Here is a 17500-nt window from a genome sequence, read left to right on the forward strand (position 1 = left end):
ACGTTGGTGATTAAGTGAACAGTGTGGATTGGCGGGGGTCGTGTTTCGGAGGACGCATGGCTCTCATACCTTCGTCTCTCCCGAGTCCGTACGGGAGTTGCAGCGATGAGAGAAGACTGTAACTACTGATTACTAATAAGAGAATAAGAGTGACAGATCTATAACTCAGATTTCTATGTGAATTTGGTCACACAAAAATATACACATTGCAGCTTTAAAAAAGGAACAACTGTCACCAGCCCGATAATCAATATAGTGAGAGGCTTTTCTCCGTGAAAATGGAGAGGGAACATCAGAGAGAACATGGAGACATAGTGTCTCTGTGAACAACAGCTGGTGCTTCTCTAATGTTAAGGAAGTCTTGAGTTTTTTGGCTTGGAAGAGCTACAAATACCTCATAATAGACTGCAGACCATAATATTTACAAACAGTATTTTCATCTATATTTATTTTCTTGTAGCTGTCTATTTACAAACCCCAAAACCGATGCTGGCACTAAGATCGGACTCAACGAGATGTATAGGGCCATAAGCAAACACAAAAAATGACATCTGTTTATTTAAGGCAGCCCCCCTCTCTGATTCAGAGGGGTTGGGTTAAATGCGGTAGACACATTTATGTTGAATGTGTTCAGGTGTACAACTGACTCGGTATCTCCCTTACATTCAGAGGTGACATGTCATGTGGCTGGTGATTTTAAGCAGGGAAACTGAAATCCATTTGAGCTCATATTTACCAGCATGTCACCTGTGCAAATAGAGGAAAATATCGACTTTATTCCACACAGAGAAACACACACAAGGCCCTCCAGTTGGAAAATTAGACCATAACTCTATCCTCCTGATTCCTGCCTAGAAGCAAAAACTCAAACAGGAAGTACGAGTGACATGCTCAATAAGGATGAAACCGATGCTAAGCTCATCCGATAAAATTGAGGAGTTCACAGTCAGTCAATCACTGGCTTCATTAATAAGTGCATTGACGACGTCGTCCCCACAGTGACAGTACATACAGCAACCAGAAGCCATGGATTACAGGCAACAGCCGCAATGAGCTAAAGGCTACAGCTGACGCGTTCTAGTAGCGGGACACTTAAAATAAATCCTGCTACGACCTCTGACGAGCCATCAAACAGGCAAAGCGTCATTACAGAACTAAGATCAAATCCTCTGACTCTCCACGGATGTGCCAGGGCTGTCAAACTATCACGCACAACAAAGGGAAACACAGAAACGAGCTGCCCAGAGACATGAGTCTACCAGACTAGCTAAATGCGTTCTATGCTCGTTTCGAGGCAAACAACACTGACCAATGCATGAGATTACCAGCTATTCCGGACGACTGTGTGATCTCGCTCTCCGTAGCTGATGTGAGAAAGACCTTTAAACAGGTTAACATTGGCAAGGCCGCAGGGCCAGATGGAATAACAGGACTCGTACTCAGGGCATGCGCTGACCAGTTGGCAAGTGTCTTCAATGACAACTGACTCGGTCTCTAATATCAACTTGTTTCAAGCAGACACCAAAGTCCCAGTGCACAAGAACACATTTACATTTACATTTAAGTCATTTAGCAGACGCTCTTATCCAGAGCGACTTACAAATTGGTGCATTCACCTTATGACATCCAGTGGAACAGCCACTTTACAATAGTGCATCTAAATCTTTTAAGGGGGGTGAGAAGGATTACTTTATCCTATCCTAGGTATTCCTTAAAGAGGTGGGGTTTCAGGTGTCTCCGGAAGGTGGTGATTGACTCCGCTTTATGAATGGGTTATGTATGGGTTATGGTCACCTGCCTAAATTACAGCAACTGCACCACCCGCAAGTCTCTCCAGAGGGTAGTGAGGTCTACCCAACGCATCACTAATAGCACACTGCCTGCCCTCCAGGACCCCTACAGCACCTGATGTCACAGCAAGGCCAAAGAATATCATCAAGGACATCAACCACCCGAGCCACTGCCTGTTCACCCCACTATCATCCGGAAGGCGAGGTCAGTACAGGCGCATCTGAAAATCAGCTTCTATGTCAAGGCCATCAGACTGTTAAATAGTCATCACTATCCAGCTACCACCCAGTTACTCAACTCTGCACCTTAGAGGCTGCTACCCTATATACATAGACATGGAATCACTGGTCACTTTAATAATGGAACACGAGTCACTTTAATAATGTTAACATACTGCTTTACTCATTTCATATGTATATACTGTATTCTATTCTACTGTATGTTAGTCAATGTCACTTCGACATTGCTTGTCCTAATATTTATATATCTCCTAATTCCATTCTTTTACTTTTAGATTTGTCTGTATTGTTGTAAATAGTTAGATACAACTGCACTGTTGGAGCTAGGAACACAAGCATTTCTCTACACCCGCAATAACATTTGCTAAATATGTGTATGTGACCAATACAATTTGATTTGATTTTGATTTGATCTATAGCCATGAAATGCTTTGAAAGGCTGGTGATGGCTCACCTCAACACCATCACCCATTCCAATTTGCATACAACCCCAACAAATCCACAAATGACACAATCTCTATTGCACTTCACTGCGCCCTTACCTCCCTGGACAATATGAATACCTATTTAAGAATGCGGTTCATTAACAACAGCTCAGCATTCAACACCACAGTCCCCTCCAAGCGCATTACCAAGCTCAGGACCCTGGGACTGAACACCTTCCTTTGCAACTGGATACTGGACTTCCTGATGGGCTGCCCCTAGGCAATGAGGATAGGCTATAACTCATCCACCATGATGACCATCATGGACCCCACAGGGGTGTGTGCTTTGTCCCCTCCTGTACTCCCTATTCACTCATGACTGCTTGGCTTCCATCACCAGCATAAAGTTTGCCAGGACAACAACCCCTCCCTCAATGTCAGCAAAACAAAGGAGCTGATCGTGGACTACAGGAAACGGAGGGGCGATTATACCCCCAACACGGCAAAGATGTTCAAATGTTCACAGATGGCCAGCAGGGTCAAATAATAATAATCACAGTGGTTGTAGAGGGTGCAACAGGTCAACACTTCAGTAGTAAATGTCAATTGGCTTTTCATAGCCCAGCATTCAGAGTATCTCTACCGTACCTCAATTCCAGATGATCAGTAGTTTACATACACTAAGTTGACAGCCTTTAAATAGATTGGAAAATTCCAGAAAATTATGTCATGGCTTTAGAAGCTTCTGATAGGCTAATTGACATCATTTGAGTTAATTGGAGATGTACCCGTGGATGTATTTCAAGACCTACCTTCAAACTCAGTGCCTCTTTGCTTGAAATCATGGGAAATTTAAAAGATATCAGTCAAGACCTCAGAAAGAAATGGTAGACCTCCACAAGTCTGGTTCATCCTTGGGAGCAATTTCCAAATGCCTGAAGGTACCACGTTGATAGAGGAATTCTAAATTCCTGTATGTTTTATTGCCAAAACCAATTCGCACTCATTTCTAATTCATTAATGAGTTGTAAGTTCATTAATTATGCATGAAGTAGATTGAGACCAGTCTTAAAAGCCAAAGGTAACAGCGTTTATTACAAGAGAGTTCACTAAACGCATACACATTTTTCCACAGGTTATAAACTGGAAATGACATCATCAGTTTACCACCCTCTCTTCGATTCTCACAAGAGCCCATTGTTTTTTGGTCTGGAACTCTTCCTCTACTCCCCCCATAAAACTACATTCCAAACTGTCTAAAATATATACTTTTCTCCACTAATGGAACACCACCCAAACATTTCTTATCTGTCTGAAAAGCTATAGCATCTCTCTTCCCCTTAAACTTCCCGAGAGGCACAGACAATTAATTCGTTCTGCTTACATTTTCAGTAACAGCCAAGAACCAAGAACCCATACTTTTCATACCATAACATAATAATATTAGAATAAATGGTTCTAATCAATAATGTATACATAATTAATCATTTCAACTATAATTTCCTCCATCACACGTTCATCTTTACAAACAATAGTACGCAAGTATAAACACAATGGGACCACGCAGCCATTATACCGCTCAGGAAGGAGACGAGTTCTGTCTCCTAGAGATGAACGTACTTTGGTGCGAAAAGTGCAAATCAATCCCAGAACAACAGCAAAGGACCTTGTGAAGATGCTGGAGGAAACAGGTACAAAGTATCTATATCTACAGTAAAACGAGTCCTATATCAACATAACCTGAAAGACCGCTCAGCATGGAAGAAGCCACTGCTCCAAAACCGCCATAAACTACCGTCTGCAACTGCACATGAGGACAAAGATCGTACTTTTTGGAGAAATGTCCTCTGGTCTGATGAAACAAAAATGGAACTGTTTGGCCATAATGACCATCATTATTTTTGGAGGAAAACGGGGGAGGTTTGCAAGCCAAAGAACACCATTCCAACCGTGATGCACAGGGGTGGCAACATCATGTTGTGGGGGTGCTTTGCTGCAGGAGGGACTGCTGCACTTCAAAAAATAGATGGCATGATGAGGGAAGAAAATTATGCGGATATATTGAAGCAACATCTCAAGACATCAGTTAGGAAGTTAAAGCTTGGTCTCAAATGGGTCTTCCAAATGGACAATGACCCCAAGCATACTTCCAAAGATGTGGCAAAATGGCTTAAGGACAACAACATCAAGGTATTGGAGTGGCCATCACAAAGCCCTGACCTCAAGCCTATAGAACATTTGTGGGCAGAACTGAAAAGTGTGTGTGAGCAAGGAAACCTACAAACATGACTCAGTTACACCAGCTCTGTCAGGAGGAATGGGCCAAATTTCACCCAACCTATTGTGGGAAACGTGTGGAAGGTTACCCAAAATGTTTGACCCAAGTTAAAAAATTTGAAGGCAATGCTACCAAATACTAATTGAGTGTATGTAAACTTCTGACCCACTGGGAATGTGATGAAGGAAATAAAAGCTGAAAGAAATAATTATCTCTAGTATTATTCTGACATTTCACATTCTTAAAATAAAGTCGTGATCCTAACTGACCTAAGACAGGGAATTTTTACTCAGAGTAATTGTCAGGAATTGTGAAATACTGAGTTGAAAGGTATTTGTCTAAGATATACAGTGCCTTGCGAAAGTATTCGGCCCCCTTGAACTTTGCGACCTTTTGCCACATTTCAGGCTTCAAACATAAAGATATAAAACTGTATTTTTTGTGAAGAATCAACAAGTGGGACACAATCATGAAGTAGAACGACATTTATTGGATATTTCAAACTTTAACAAATCAAAAACTGAAAAATTGGGCGTGCAAAATTATTCAGCCCCCTTAAATTAATACTTTGTAGCGCCACCTTTTGCTGCGATTACAGCTGTAAGTCGCTTGGGGTATGTCTCTATCAGTTTTGCACATCGAGAGACTGAAATGTTTTCCCATTCCTCCTTGCAAAACAGCTCGAGCTCAGTGAGGTTGGATGGAGAGCATTTGTGAACAGCAGTTTTCAGTTCTTTCCACAGATTCTCGATTGGATTCAGGTCTGGACTTTGACTTGGCCATTCTAACACCTGGATATGTTTATTTTTGAACCATTCCATTGTAGATTTTGCTTTATGTTTTGGATCATTGTCTTGTTGGAAGACAAATCTCCGTCCCAGTCTCAGGTCTTTGCAGACTCCATCAGGTTTTATTCCAGAATGGTCCTGTATTTGGCTCCATCCATCTTCCCATCAATTTGAACCATCTTCCCTGTCCCTGCTGAAGAAAAGCAGGCCCAAACCATGATGCTGCCACCACCATGTTTGACAGTGGGGATGGTGTTCAGAGTGATGAGCTGTGTTGCTTTTACGCCAAACATAACGTTTTGCATTGTTGCCAAAAAGTTCAATTTTGGTTTCATCTGACCAGAGCACCTTCTTCCACATGTTTGGTGTGTCTCCCAGGTGGCTTGTGGCAAACTTTAAACAACACTTTTTATGGATATCTTTAAGAAATGGCTTTCTTCTTGCCACTCTTCCATAAAGACCAGATTTGTGCAATATACGACTGATTGTTGTCCTATGGACAGAGTCTCCCACCTCAGCTGTAGATCTCTGCAGTTCATCCAGAGTGATCATGGGCCTCTTGGCTGCATCTCTGATCAGTCTTCTCCTTGTATGAGCTGAAAGTTTAGAGGGACGGCCAGGTCTTGGTAGATTTGCAGTGGTCTGATACTCCTTCCATTTCAATTTCAATATTATCGCTTGCACAGTGCTCCTTGGGATGTTTAAAGCTTGGGAAATCTTTTTGTATCCAAACCGGCTTTAAACTTCTTCACAACAGTATCTCGGACCTGCCTGGTGTGTTCTTTGTTCTTCATGATGCTCTCTGCGCTTTTAACGGACCTCTGAGACTATCACAGTGCAGGTGCATTTATACGGAGACTTGATTACACACAGGTGGATTGTATTTATCATCATTAGTCATTTAGGTCAACATTGGATCATTCAGAGATCCTCACTGAACTTCTGGAGAGAGTTTGCTGCACTGAAAGTAAAGGGGCTGAATAATTTTGCACGCCCAATTTTTCAGTTTTTGATTTGTTAAAAAGTTTGAAATATCCAATAAATGTCGTTCCACTTCATGATTGTGTCCCACTTGTTGTTGATTCTTCACAAAAAATACAGTTTTATATCTTTATGTTTGAAGCCTGAAATGTGGCAAAAGGTCGCAAAGTTCAAGGGGGCCGAATACTTTCGCAAGGCACTGTATGTAATCTTCCGACTTCAAATGTATATACCAGGCGGTGTCAGAGGAAGACCCACAAATGGTCAAATACTCCTCAAAAGCCATAGACTATTATCTGGTACCCCACGGCAAGTGGTACCAGCGCACCAAGTCTGGAAACAACAGAAACCTGAACAGCCTGCTAAATATTATTATTATTATTATTATATTATTGCCTAGTCACTTTAACCCTATCTCTAAGTATATACAATGCATTCAGAAAGTATTCAAACCCCTTGACCTAGTACACATTTTGTTATGGTACAGCCTTATTCTAAAATTGATTAAATAAAAAAAGTTCTTCATCAATCTACACACAATACCCAATCATGGAAAAGAAAAAATAGGTTTTTAGAAATATTTGCAAATATATTAAACATTTTAAAACTAAATACCTTATTTACATAAATATTCAGACCCTTTGCTGTGAGACTTGAAATTGAGCTCAGGTGCATCCTGTTTCCATTGATCATCCTTGAGATGTGGACTCCAATCAAGTTGGAGAAACCTGTGGTAAATTTAATTGATTGGACATGATTTGGAAAGGCACACACCTGTCTATATAAGGTCTCACAGTTGACAATGCATGTCAGAGCAACAACCAAGCCATGAGGTCAAAGGAATTGTCCATAGAGCTCCGAGACAGGATTGTGTCAAGGCACAGTTCTGAGGAAGGGTACCAAAAATGTCTGCATCATTGAAGGTCCCTAAGAACACAGTGGCTTCCATCATTCTTAAATGGAAGAAGTTTGGAACCACCAAGACTCTTCCTAGAACTGGCTGTCCGGCCAAACTGTGCAATCGGGGGAGAAGGGCCTTGGTCTGGGAGGTGACCAAGAACCCAATGGTCACTCTGACAGAGCTCTAGAGTTCCTCTGTGTAGATGGGAGAACCTTCCAGAAGGACAACCATCTCTGCAGCACTCCATCAATCGGTACTTTATGGTAGAGTGGCTGGACAGAAGCCACTCCTCAGTAAAAGGCACATGACAGCCCGATTAAGTTTGCCAAAAGGCACCTAAAGGAGTTTCAGACCATGAGATACAAGATTCTCTGGTTTTATGGAACCTGACTGCCAAGCGTCATATCTGAAGGAAACCTGACACCCTCCCTACGGTGAAGCATGGTGGTGGCACTATCAGCCTGTGGGGATGTTTTTCAGCTACCTGCTCCAGAGCACTCAGGACCTCAGACTGTGGACGAAGGTTCACCTTCCAACAGGACACCGACCCTAAGCACACAACCAAGACAATGCAGGAGTGGCTTTGGGACAGGTCTCTGAATGTCCTTGATTGGTCCAGCCAGAGCACGAACTTGAACCCGATCAAAAATCTCTGGAGAGAAAATAGCTGTGCAGAAACACTCCCCATCCAACCTGACTGAGCATGAGAGGATTTGCAGAGCAGAATGAGTGAAACTGCTCAAATACAGGTGTGCCAAGCTTGTTGTGTCATCCCCAAGAAGAATCAAAGCTGAACACCCATAGGGGTGGGATGGCCAATAAACCAGATGTGGCAGAACTGAGTGCTTGGGTTGGGGTTTAGGGTCGCTGCTCCATATAAAAAACAATGTATTTATAAAGCCCTTCGTACATCAGCTGATATCTCAAAGTGCTGTACAGAAACCCAGCCTAAAACCCCAAATAGCAAGCAATGCAGGTGTAGAAGCATGGTGGCTAGGAAAAACTCCCTAGAAAGGCCAAAACCTAGGAAGAAACCTAGAGAGGAACCAGGCTATGAGGGGTGGGCAGTCCTCTTCTGGCTGTGCCAGGTGAAGGTTATAACAGAACATGGCCAAGATGTTCAAATGTTCATAAATGACCAGCATGGTCAAATAATAATAATCACAGGCAGAACAGTTGAAACTGGAGCAGCAGCACGGCCAGGTGGACTGGGGACAGCAAGGAGTCATCATGCCAGGTAGTCCTGAGGCATGGTCCTAGGGCTCAGGTCCTCAGAGAGAAAGAGAGAATTAGAGAGAGCATACTTAAATTCACACAGGACACCGGATAAGACAGGAGAAGTACTCCAGATATAACAAACTGACCCTAGCCCCCCGACACAAACTACTGCAGCATAAATACTGGAGGCTGTCACTCTCCATAGGCAAGCACCATGGTCTTGTAGTGGATGCAAGCATCAACTGGAAGCCAGTGGAGTAGCGGAAAGTGCGGGGTGACATGGGAGAACTTGGGAAGGTTGAACACCAGATGGGCGGAAGCCTTCTGGATAAGTTGCAGGGGTTGGATGGCACAAGTATCACAGGTAATCCAGTGAAATGATTAGCGAGAGTTTGAGAATATGGGAAATTGTGATGGAGGGAGTAACAGATCTGCAACATACACATATGTCGTCGTTTTAGGGTCGTCTCACGACTTCAATTTAGACAGGGTCAGGATGAAAACCTTCATAGGGCCTCCTGTTGGTGTTCACACGCCTGTCTACAGACCCTAAAGACTCAGAATTCAGAATTCAAAGGTCATCCTGAGGGGAAAAGTAAACATAATTTATCAACAGAGGCCAGAGTGTTGGACTGGAGGCCAGAGTGTTCCGACCACAACCAAAGCTTACTGTACAACTGATGAGCACACGTCCGGGGCCCTTGTTACTTAACCAAACAAAACAATAACAGAACGCGATTGTTCTGTTGCCTGTGTGTGGCCTGGCCTTTCCTATTCAAACAGGGCCTTGTTTCCTTAAAGCATCTTAAGGCTAAGTTCATCGTTAGAGGATTTGAAGGAGCATTGTTTAATCTTCAAGCTGTTTCCCTAAACCTCCATTATTAACGTTGCACTTGAAAACACTCGTAATCGAATGTCTGCCTCAGAGCTCGTAGAACGAATAAGTGCATTGTTAAATGTTGTTTTCCCCACTCCTGCTTCACTTTATCTGCTACTTGTCACATATTCTCCGTCCTCTAGGACATCAGGCTGCTGATTATCCCGCTCACTCACCTGGACTCCATCACCTCCTTGATTATCTTCCCTGTATCTGTCACCTCTCCTTGGTTCTTTCCTCAGGTGTTATTGACTCTGTCTCATGACACTCACCTGGACTCCATCACCTCCTTGATTATCTTCCCTGTATCTGTCACCTCCCCACTGGTTCTTTCCTCAGGTGTTATTGACTCTGTCTCATGACACTCACCTGGACTCCATCACCTCCTTGATTATCTTCCCTGTATCTGTCACCTCCCCACTGGTTCTTTCCTCAGGTGTTATTGACTCTGTCTCATGACACTAACCTGGACTCCATCACCTCCTTGATTATCTTCCCTGTATCTGTCACCTCCCCACTGGTTCTTTCCTCAGGTGTTATTGACTCTGTCTCATGACACTCACCTGGACTCCATCACCTCCTTGATTATCTTCCCTGTATCTGTCACCTCCCCACTGGTTCTTTCCTCAGGTGTTATTGACTCTGTCTCATGACACTAACCTGACTCCATCACCTCCTTGATTATCTTCCCTGTATCTGTCACCTCCCCACTGGTTCTTTCCTCAGGTGTTATTGACTCTGTCTCATGACACTCACCTGGACTCCATCACCTCCTTGATTATCTTCCCTGTATCTGTCACCTCCCCACTGGTTCTTTCCTCAGGTGTTATTGACTCTGTCTCATGACACTCACCTGGACTCCATCACCTCCTTGATTATCTTCCCTGTATCTGTCACCTCCCCACTGGTTCTTTCCTCAGGTGTTATTGACTCTGTCTCATGACACTCACCTGGACTCCATCACCTCCTTGATTATCTTCCCTGTATCTGTCACCTCCCACTGGTTCTTTCCTCAGGTGTTATTGACTCTGTCTCATGACACTCACCTGGACTCCATCACCTCCTTGATTATCTTCCCTGTATCTGTCACCTCCCCACTGGTTCTTTCCTCAGGTGTTATTGACTCTGTCTCATGACACTAACCTGGACTCCATCACCTCCTTGATTATCTTCCCTGTATCTGTCACCTCCCCACTGGTTCTTTCCTCAGGTGTTATTGACTCTGTCTCATGACACTCACCTGGACTCCATCACCTCCTTGATTATCTTCCCTGTATCTGTCACCTCCCCACTGGTTCTTTCCTCAGGTGTTATTGACTCTGTCTCATGACACTCACCTGGACTCCATCACCTCCTTGATTATCTTCCCTGTATCTGTCACCTCCCCACTGGTTCTTTACTCAGGTGTTATTGACTCTGTCTCATGACACTAACCTGGACTCCATCACCTCCTTGATTATCTTCCATGTATCTGTCACCTCTCCTTGGTTCTTTCCTCAGGTGTTATTGACTCTGTCTCATGACACTCACCTGGACTCCATCACCTCCTTGATTATCTTCCCTGTATCTGTCACCTCCCCACTGGTTCTTTCCTCAGGTGTTATTGACTCTGTCTCATGACACTCACCTGGACTCCATCACCTCCTTGATTATCTTCCCTGTATCTGTCACCTCCCCACTGGTTCTTTACTCAGGTGTTATTGACTCTGTCTCATGACACTCACCTGGACTCCATCACCTCCTTGATTATCTTCCCTGTATCTGTCACCTCCCCACTGGTTCTTTCCTCAGGTGTTATTGACTCTGTCTCATGACACTCACCTGGACTCCATCACCTCCTTGATTATCTTCCCTGTATCTGTCACCTCCCCACTGGTTCTTTACTCAGGTGTTATTGACTCTGTCTCATGACACTAACCTGGACTCCATCACCTCCTTGATTATCTTCCCTGTATCTGTCACCTCCCCACTGGTTCTTTACTCAGGTGTTATTGACTCTGTCTCATGACACTCACCTGGACTCCATCACCTCCTTGATTATCTTCCCTGTATCTGTCACCTCCCCACTGGTTCTTTCCTCAGGTGTTATTGACTCTGTCTCATGACACTCATCTGGACTCCATCACCTCCTTGATTATCTTCCCTGTATCTGTCACCTCCCCACTGGTTCTTTCCTCAGGTGTTATTGACTCTGTCTCATGACACTCACCTGGACTCCATCACCTCCTTGATTATCTTCCCTGTATCTGTCACCTCCCCATTGGTTCTTTCCTCAGGTGTTATTGACTCTGTTTTCATGTCGGTGCGTTGTGTGTTTCGTGTTCATTGTTTCTTTAATTTATTAAAACACTCACTCCCTGAACTTGCTTCCGGACTCTCATTGCACTCCTTACACTACTACATCAAATCAAATTATTTATAAAGTCCTTCTTACATCAGCTGATATCTCAAAGTGCTGTACCGAAACCCGGCCTAAAACCCCAAACAGCAAGCAATGCAGGTGTAGAAGCACGGTGGCTAGGAAAAACTCCCTAGAAAGGAAGAAACCTAGAGAGGAACCAGGCTATGAGGGGTGGCCAGTCCTCTTCTGGCTGTGCTGGGTGGAGATTATAACAGAACATGGCCAAGATGTTCAAATGTTCATAGATGACCAGCAGGGTCAAATAATAATAATCACAGTGGTTGTCGAGGGTGCAACAGGTCAGTACCTCAGGAGTAAATGTCATTTGGCTTTTCATAGCCGATGATTCAGAGTATCTCTACCGCTCCTGCTGTCTCTAGAGAGTTGGAAACAGCAGGTCTGGGACCGGTAGCACGTCCGGTGAACAGGTCAGGATTCCATAGCTGCAGACAGAACAGTTGAAACTGGAGCAGCAGCACAGCCAGCTGGACTGGGGACAGCAAGGAGTCATCAGGCCAGGTAGGCCTGAGGCATGGTCCTAGGGCTCAGGTCCTCCGAGAGAGAAAGAAAGAGAGAAAGAAAGAAAGAGAGAAAGAAAGAGAGAAAAAGAGAGAAAAAGAGAGAAAGAGAATTAGAGAATTGGAGAGAGCGTATTTAAATTCACACAGGACACTGGATAAGACAGGAGAAATTCTCCAGATATAACAGACTGACCCTGGCCCCCCGACACATACATCTGCATTGCTTGGTGTTTGGTGTTTCTGGCTGGGTTTCTGTATAGCACTTTGTGACATCTGCTGATGTAAAAAGGGCTTTATAATATATATTTGATTTTCTTAAGATACTGTAGAATCACATGGTTTATTTGTCTCTCTGTGACCACAACAATTACAAAGTTGCTAATGTCTTTGCAATTACCCCTCAGCCTACAATTTCCGTACCCCCGTGGAAATCAAATTAATGAAATACAAAAGTCAATTTCTTTCGATCCTATCAGTATCCACACATGCTCCAACGACGCACTTGTTGACCGTTCTCTCTGTGTGGTGTTTTGGGAAATGCATGTTACATCTTCGGCAGTTGTAGGAAAGACGCATTGTTAAAACACCTTTAAGCCTAAGTTCCATCGCTGTCAGGAAACCGGGCCCAGCTGAATACAAAATGGTGGCATCTCACAAAGACTTGGCTACTTTGGTACTTTTCTGAGAATTTAATAGACTAGAAATCAAAGGTAATTCTGAAAAATAAACAGCATTTAGCAGTGGACAAAAATGTTCCAACCACAGTGCTCAGTGTTTCCAACCACAGTGCTCAGTGTTTCCAACTACAGTGCTCAGTGTTTCCAACTACAGTGCTCAGTGTTTCCAACCACAGTGCTCAGTGTTTCCAACCACAGTGCTCAGTGTTTCCAACCACAGTGCTCAGTGTTTCCAACCACAGTGCTCAGTGTTTCCAACCACAGTGCTCAGTGTTTCCAACCACAGTGCTCAGTGTTTCCAACCACAGTGCTCAGTGTTTCCAACCACAGTGCTCAGTGTTTCCAACCACAGTGCTCAGTGTTTCCAACCACAGTGCTCAGTGTTTCCAACCACAGTGCTCAGTGTTTCAGACTACAACACCCTACTCGCTGTTCAATTATGTAATGATTGATGATGTCCCTGGAAGTCATTTAGCTGGCCTTTGTTTAAAATGGCAACAGGGCTGTGTACTAACCCAAACAAAACCATAACAGAAACAGAGAAACTGGGCATTTCACGGTCAATGTGTGTGGCCTAATCTGCCGTTGTATTCATACAGTTCAACGAGAAGAAAATGGCGGCATCTCAAACAAGACAACGAAAAGTTACCGTGGCGATTTTCAGAAACCCAAATAACAATCCAGTGCCTAAAAGAAGAACCAATGAACCAGTTTGAGGATCTTAAAGATCCCTTTCACTAAAGGTGTAACGGTCATCGTTGCATGAAGAAGAGGACCAAAGCGCAGCGTGGTAAGTGTTCATGATTTATTAATAGTACTGAACACTGAATAACAAACACAACAAATGAAACCAAACCAGTTCTGTCTGGTGCAGACACAAAAACAGAAAATAATTACCCACAAGACACAGGTGGGAAAAGGCTCCCTAAGTATGGTTCTCAATCAGAGACAACAATAGACAGCTGCCTCTGATTGAGAACCACACCCGGCCAAACACACAGAAATAGAAAACATAGAACACAAAAACATAGAATGCCCACCCCAACTCACGCCCTGACCTAACCAAAATAGAGACATAAAAAGGATCTCTAAGGTCAGGGCGTGACAAAAGGGCTTTCCCTCTACTTAAATAATGCATCTTAGCAGAGAAGAATGCAACCTTAGGTCCAATAATCTCATGTTTGGAAACTGCCACAAAAACAGCCATATATATCATAGTGCAACATTAAAGAGTTATATTGTCTGTGCTTGGCTGTGTGATACCAATGTGCTTGACTGTCTGTCTTTGTAGTCATTGGCAGGGCATTTCTCCTGAGAAGGGAATTCCTCATGTATTGTGTCCCCCCCGGCTACTAAACACATGGATTAAACCTCTGTGTGTGTGTGTGTGTGTGTGTGTGTGTGTGTGTGTGTGTGTGTGTGTGTGCGTGTGTGTGTGCGTGTGTGTGTGTGCGTGCGTGTGCGTGTGTATGTGTGTGTGTGTGCATACATGCTTGCGTGTGTTTGGTTGGAGTCGGTGGGTAGTGGGTCTGTTAAGCCAACTGGACCAGAGGATTATACCAGTAGAGACAGGATGGCAGCCCTAACCTAGTGGGAACACAAACACACACACACACACACACACATACCAGAGGCCGGATGGCTGGTTGGGCCTATAGCCTAAAGTGACAACACAAAAACACAGGGTTGGGGGGGGCGTATGTTGCCTTTCACTAACAGTATCCTTGGAACGAGGCTGTTTATTTGTCCTGATGCAAAGTTTAGAGTCCACTGACCCAATAACCCTCCTGGTTATTTCTGTCGTAAACAAACCGGAAATTTGCGTCATGATATCTTGAGTTGGACAGAGGTTATGTTACTATCTTTGGCAACAACAGTAGATTCTCTTACAGTTATCATGACCTGTTATTGTAGGTGCATCCCAAACGGAACCCTTACTACTCATAATTCTGACCAGAGCACTATGGAGAGTAGTGCACTACCTCTGACCAGAGCACTATGGGGAGTAGTGCACTATGAAAGGAATAAGTTGCCATTTGGGACATAACCTTTGGGACATAACCTTGACTGTGAAACTGATCTGCTGAGGTTTGAGTGCTCTGAGGGCTGTGTGGAAACACACACATGTGTGTACGTGTGCCTGCATGCAACCACTTCAGTATGTGTGTGTGTGTGTGTGTGTGTGTGTGTGAGTATGCTTGCAAGGGTGTGCGTATGCGTGCCTGAGTGCTGGGGGTTCTCTACTGTACAGAATATGCTTCCCCAGAGGTCCACTACCTGTCGTCCTCTGTGTGAGGACATCCCCCTGTGTTCCCCATTCGTTCCCCTGCCTTGTGTTCCCCATTCGTTCCCCTGCCTTGTGTTTCCCATTCGTTCCCCTGCCTTGTGTTCCCCATTCGTTCCCCTGCCTTGTGTTCCCCATTCGTTCCCCTGCCTTGTGTTCCCCATTCGTTCCCCTGCCTTGTGTTCCCCATTCGTTCCCATGCCTTGTGTTCCCCATTCGTTCCCTTGCCTTGAGTTCCCCATTCGTTCCCCTGCCTTATGTTCCCCATTCGTTCCCCTGCCTTGTGTTCCCCATTCGTTCCCCTGCCTTGTTTCCCATTCGTTCCCCTGCCTTGTGTTCTCCATTCCTCCCCTGCCTTGTGTTCCCCATTCCTCCCCTGCCTTATGTTCTCCATTCCTCCCCTGCCTTGTGTTCCCCATTCGTTCCCATGCCTTGTGTTCTCCATTCCTCCCCTGCCTTGAGTTCCCCATTCGTTCCCCTGCCTTGTGTTCCCCATTCGTTCCCATGCCTTGTGTTCCCCATTCGTTCCCATGCCTTGTGTTCCCCATTCGTTCCCTTGCCTTGAGTTCCCATTCGTTCCCCTGCCTTATGTTCCCCATTCGTTCCCTTGCCTTGAGTTCCCCATTCGTTCCCCTGCCTTATGTTCTCCATTCGTTCCCTTGCCTTGAGTTCCCCATTCGTTCCCCTGCCTTATGTTCTCCATTCGTTCCCTTGCCTTGAGTTCCCCATTCGTTCCCCTGCCTTGTGTTCTCCATTCGTTCCCCTGCCTTGTTTCCCATTCGTTCCCCTGCCTTGTGTTCTCCATTCCTCCCCTGCCTTGTGTTCTCCATTCTTCCCCTGCCTTATGTTCTCCATTCCTCCCCTGCCTTGTGTTCCCCATTCGTTCCCCTGCCTTGAGTTCTCCATTCGTTCCCCTGCCTTGAGTTCCCCATTCGTTCCCCTGCCTTGTGTTCACCATTCGTTCCCCTGCCTTGAGTTCCCCATTCGTTCCCCTGCCTTATGTTCTCCATTCGTTCCCCTGCCTTGAGTTCCCCATTCGTTCCCCTGCCTTGAGTTCCCCATTCGTTCCCCTGCCTTATGTTCTCCATTCGTTCCCCTGCCTTGAGTTCCCCATTCGTTCCCCTGCCTTATGTTCTCCATTCGTTCCCCTGCCTTGAGCTCCCCATTCGTTCCCCTGCCTTATGTTCTCCATTCGTTCCCCTGCCTTATGTTCTCCATTCTTCCCCTGCCTTGTGTTCACCATTCGTTCCCCTGCCTTGAGTTCTCCATTCGTTCCCCTGCCTTATGTTCTCCATTCCTCCCCTGCCTTGTGTTCACCATTCGTTCCCCTGCCTTGTTTCCCATTCGTTCCCCTGCCTTGTGTTCTCCATTCCTCCCCTGCCTTGTGTTCTCCATTCCTCCCCTGCCTTGTGTTCTCCATTCCTCCCTTGCCTTGAGTTCTCCATTCCTCCCCTGCCTTGCGGTGCCGACGTTCCCACGCCTCGAGCGACGCTCTTTGACTCGGCAGCTAATGGCTTACGTAAACAGATCCTTCTGCTGTGACAGGAAGTCACCCAAATGCTATGAACACGCACACACACACACACACACACACACACACACACACACACACACACACACACACACACACACACACACACACACACACACACACACACACACACACACACACACACACACACACACACACACACACACACACACACACACTTGGATCCCCATGGTCAGTGTTAACTATCTGATCAACCTCCTGCTGCAGCAGTTACTGTGGAGGCCTTTGAATCACTGGCTCCTGTCATACCATGGAACATGAAATGCTGTATAGTCCTACAGTATACAGTATCTGGTCCTGTTTGACTTAGTTGGTTAAAACGGTACCAGACACGGTAGTTGGTTCAATTCCTGCAGGGATTACATCCGCAAATGAAAAAATATATGCACTTACTGTACTGTAATTTTATTTGGATAAAAGCAAAGTTACCTTGTATGTACCAAACGTTTTTTGTGTTAAATCTAAGCCGCATGGGCACACTTCTTTGTATCTAAGTGCTTATAGTGTCCTTTGGCTCTGCGCAGGTACATTATAACTCTTTCTATAATGAAATGGGTGGATACACAA

General features: G+C 44.9%; 2 long non-coding RNA genes across 6 annotated transcripts in view; one reads left to right on the top strand and one right to left on the bottom strand.

Moving 5' to 3' along the window:
* The window catches only part of LOC127908353 (uncharacterized), a 42850-nt gene extending 31712 nt beyond the window's left edge, over positions 1-11138 (bottom strand). Inside the window, exons 1-2 of one of the 2 annotated variants that reach the window (XR_008066996.1) lie at positions 11029-11138; positions 10836-10932 (exon numbers count right to left, since the gene is read on the bottom strand). This is a non-coding gene — a long non-coding RNA (uncharacterized LOC127908353). Of the gene's footprint in view, positions 1-10738; positions 10933-11028 lie in introns of both variants that reach the window. The other variant, XR_008066995.1, reaches the window with a different exon arrangement.
* LOC127908354 (uncharacterized) lies at positions 9838-11568 on the top strand. 4 transcript variants are annotated; one of them, XR_008066999.1, is made up of 3 exons: positions 9838-9934; positions 10515-10611; positions 10999-11097. It is a non-coding gene; the product is annotated as an uncharacterized LOC127908354 (long non-coding RNA). The 4 variants fall into 4 exon arrangements; XR_008067000.1 differs by lacking the exons at positions 9838-9934; positions 10999-11097 and adding exons at positions 9971-10128; positions 11484-11568; XR_008066998.1 differs by lacking the exons at positions 9838-9934; positions 10999-11097 and adding exons at positions 9971-10128; positions 11193-11277.
* Positions 11569-17500: the final 5932 nt, after the last annotated feature.

The sequence above is a fragment of the Oncorhynchus keta genome, chromosome 17, assembly GCF_023373465.1.
Source record: "Oncorhynchus keta strain PuntledgeMale-10-30-2019 chromosome 17, Oket_V2, whole genome shotgun sequence".
Lineage (NCBI taxonomy): Eukaryota > Metazoa > Chordata > Actinopteri > Salmoniformes > Salmonidae > Oncorhynchus > Oncorhynchus keta.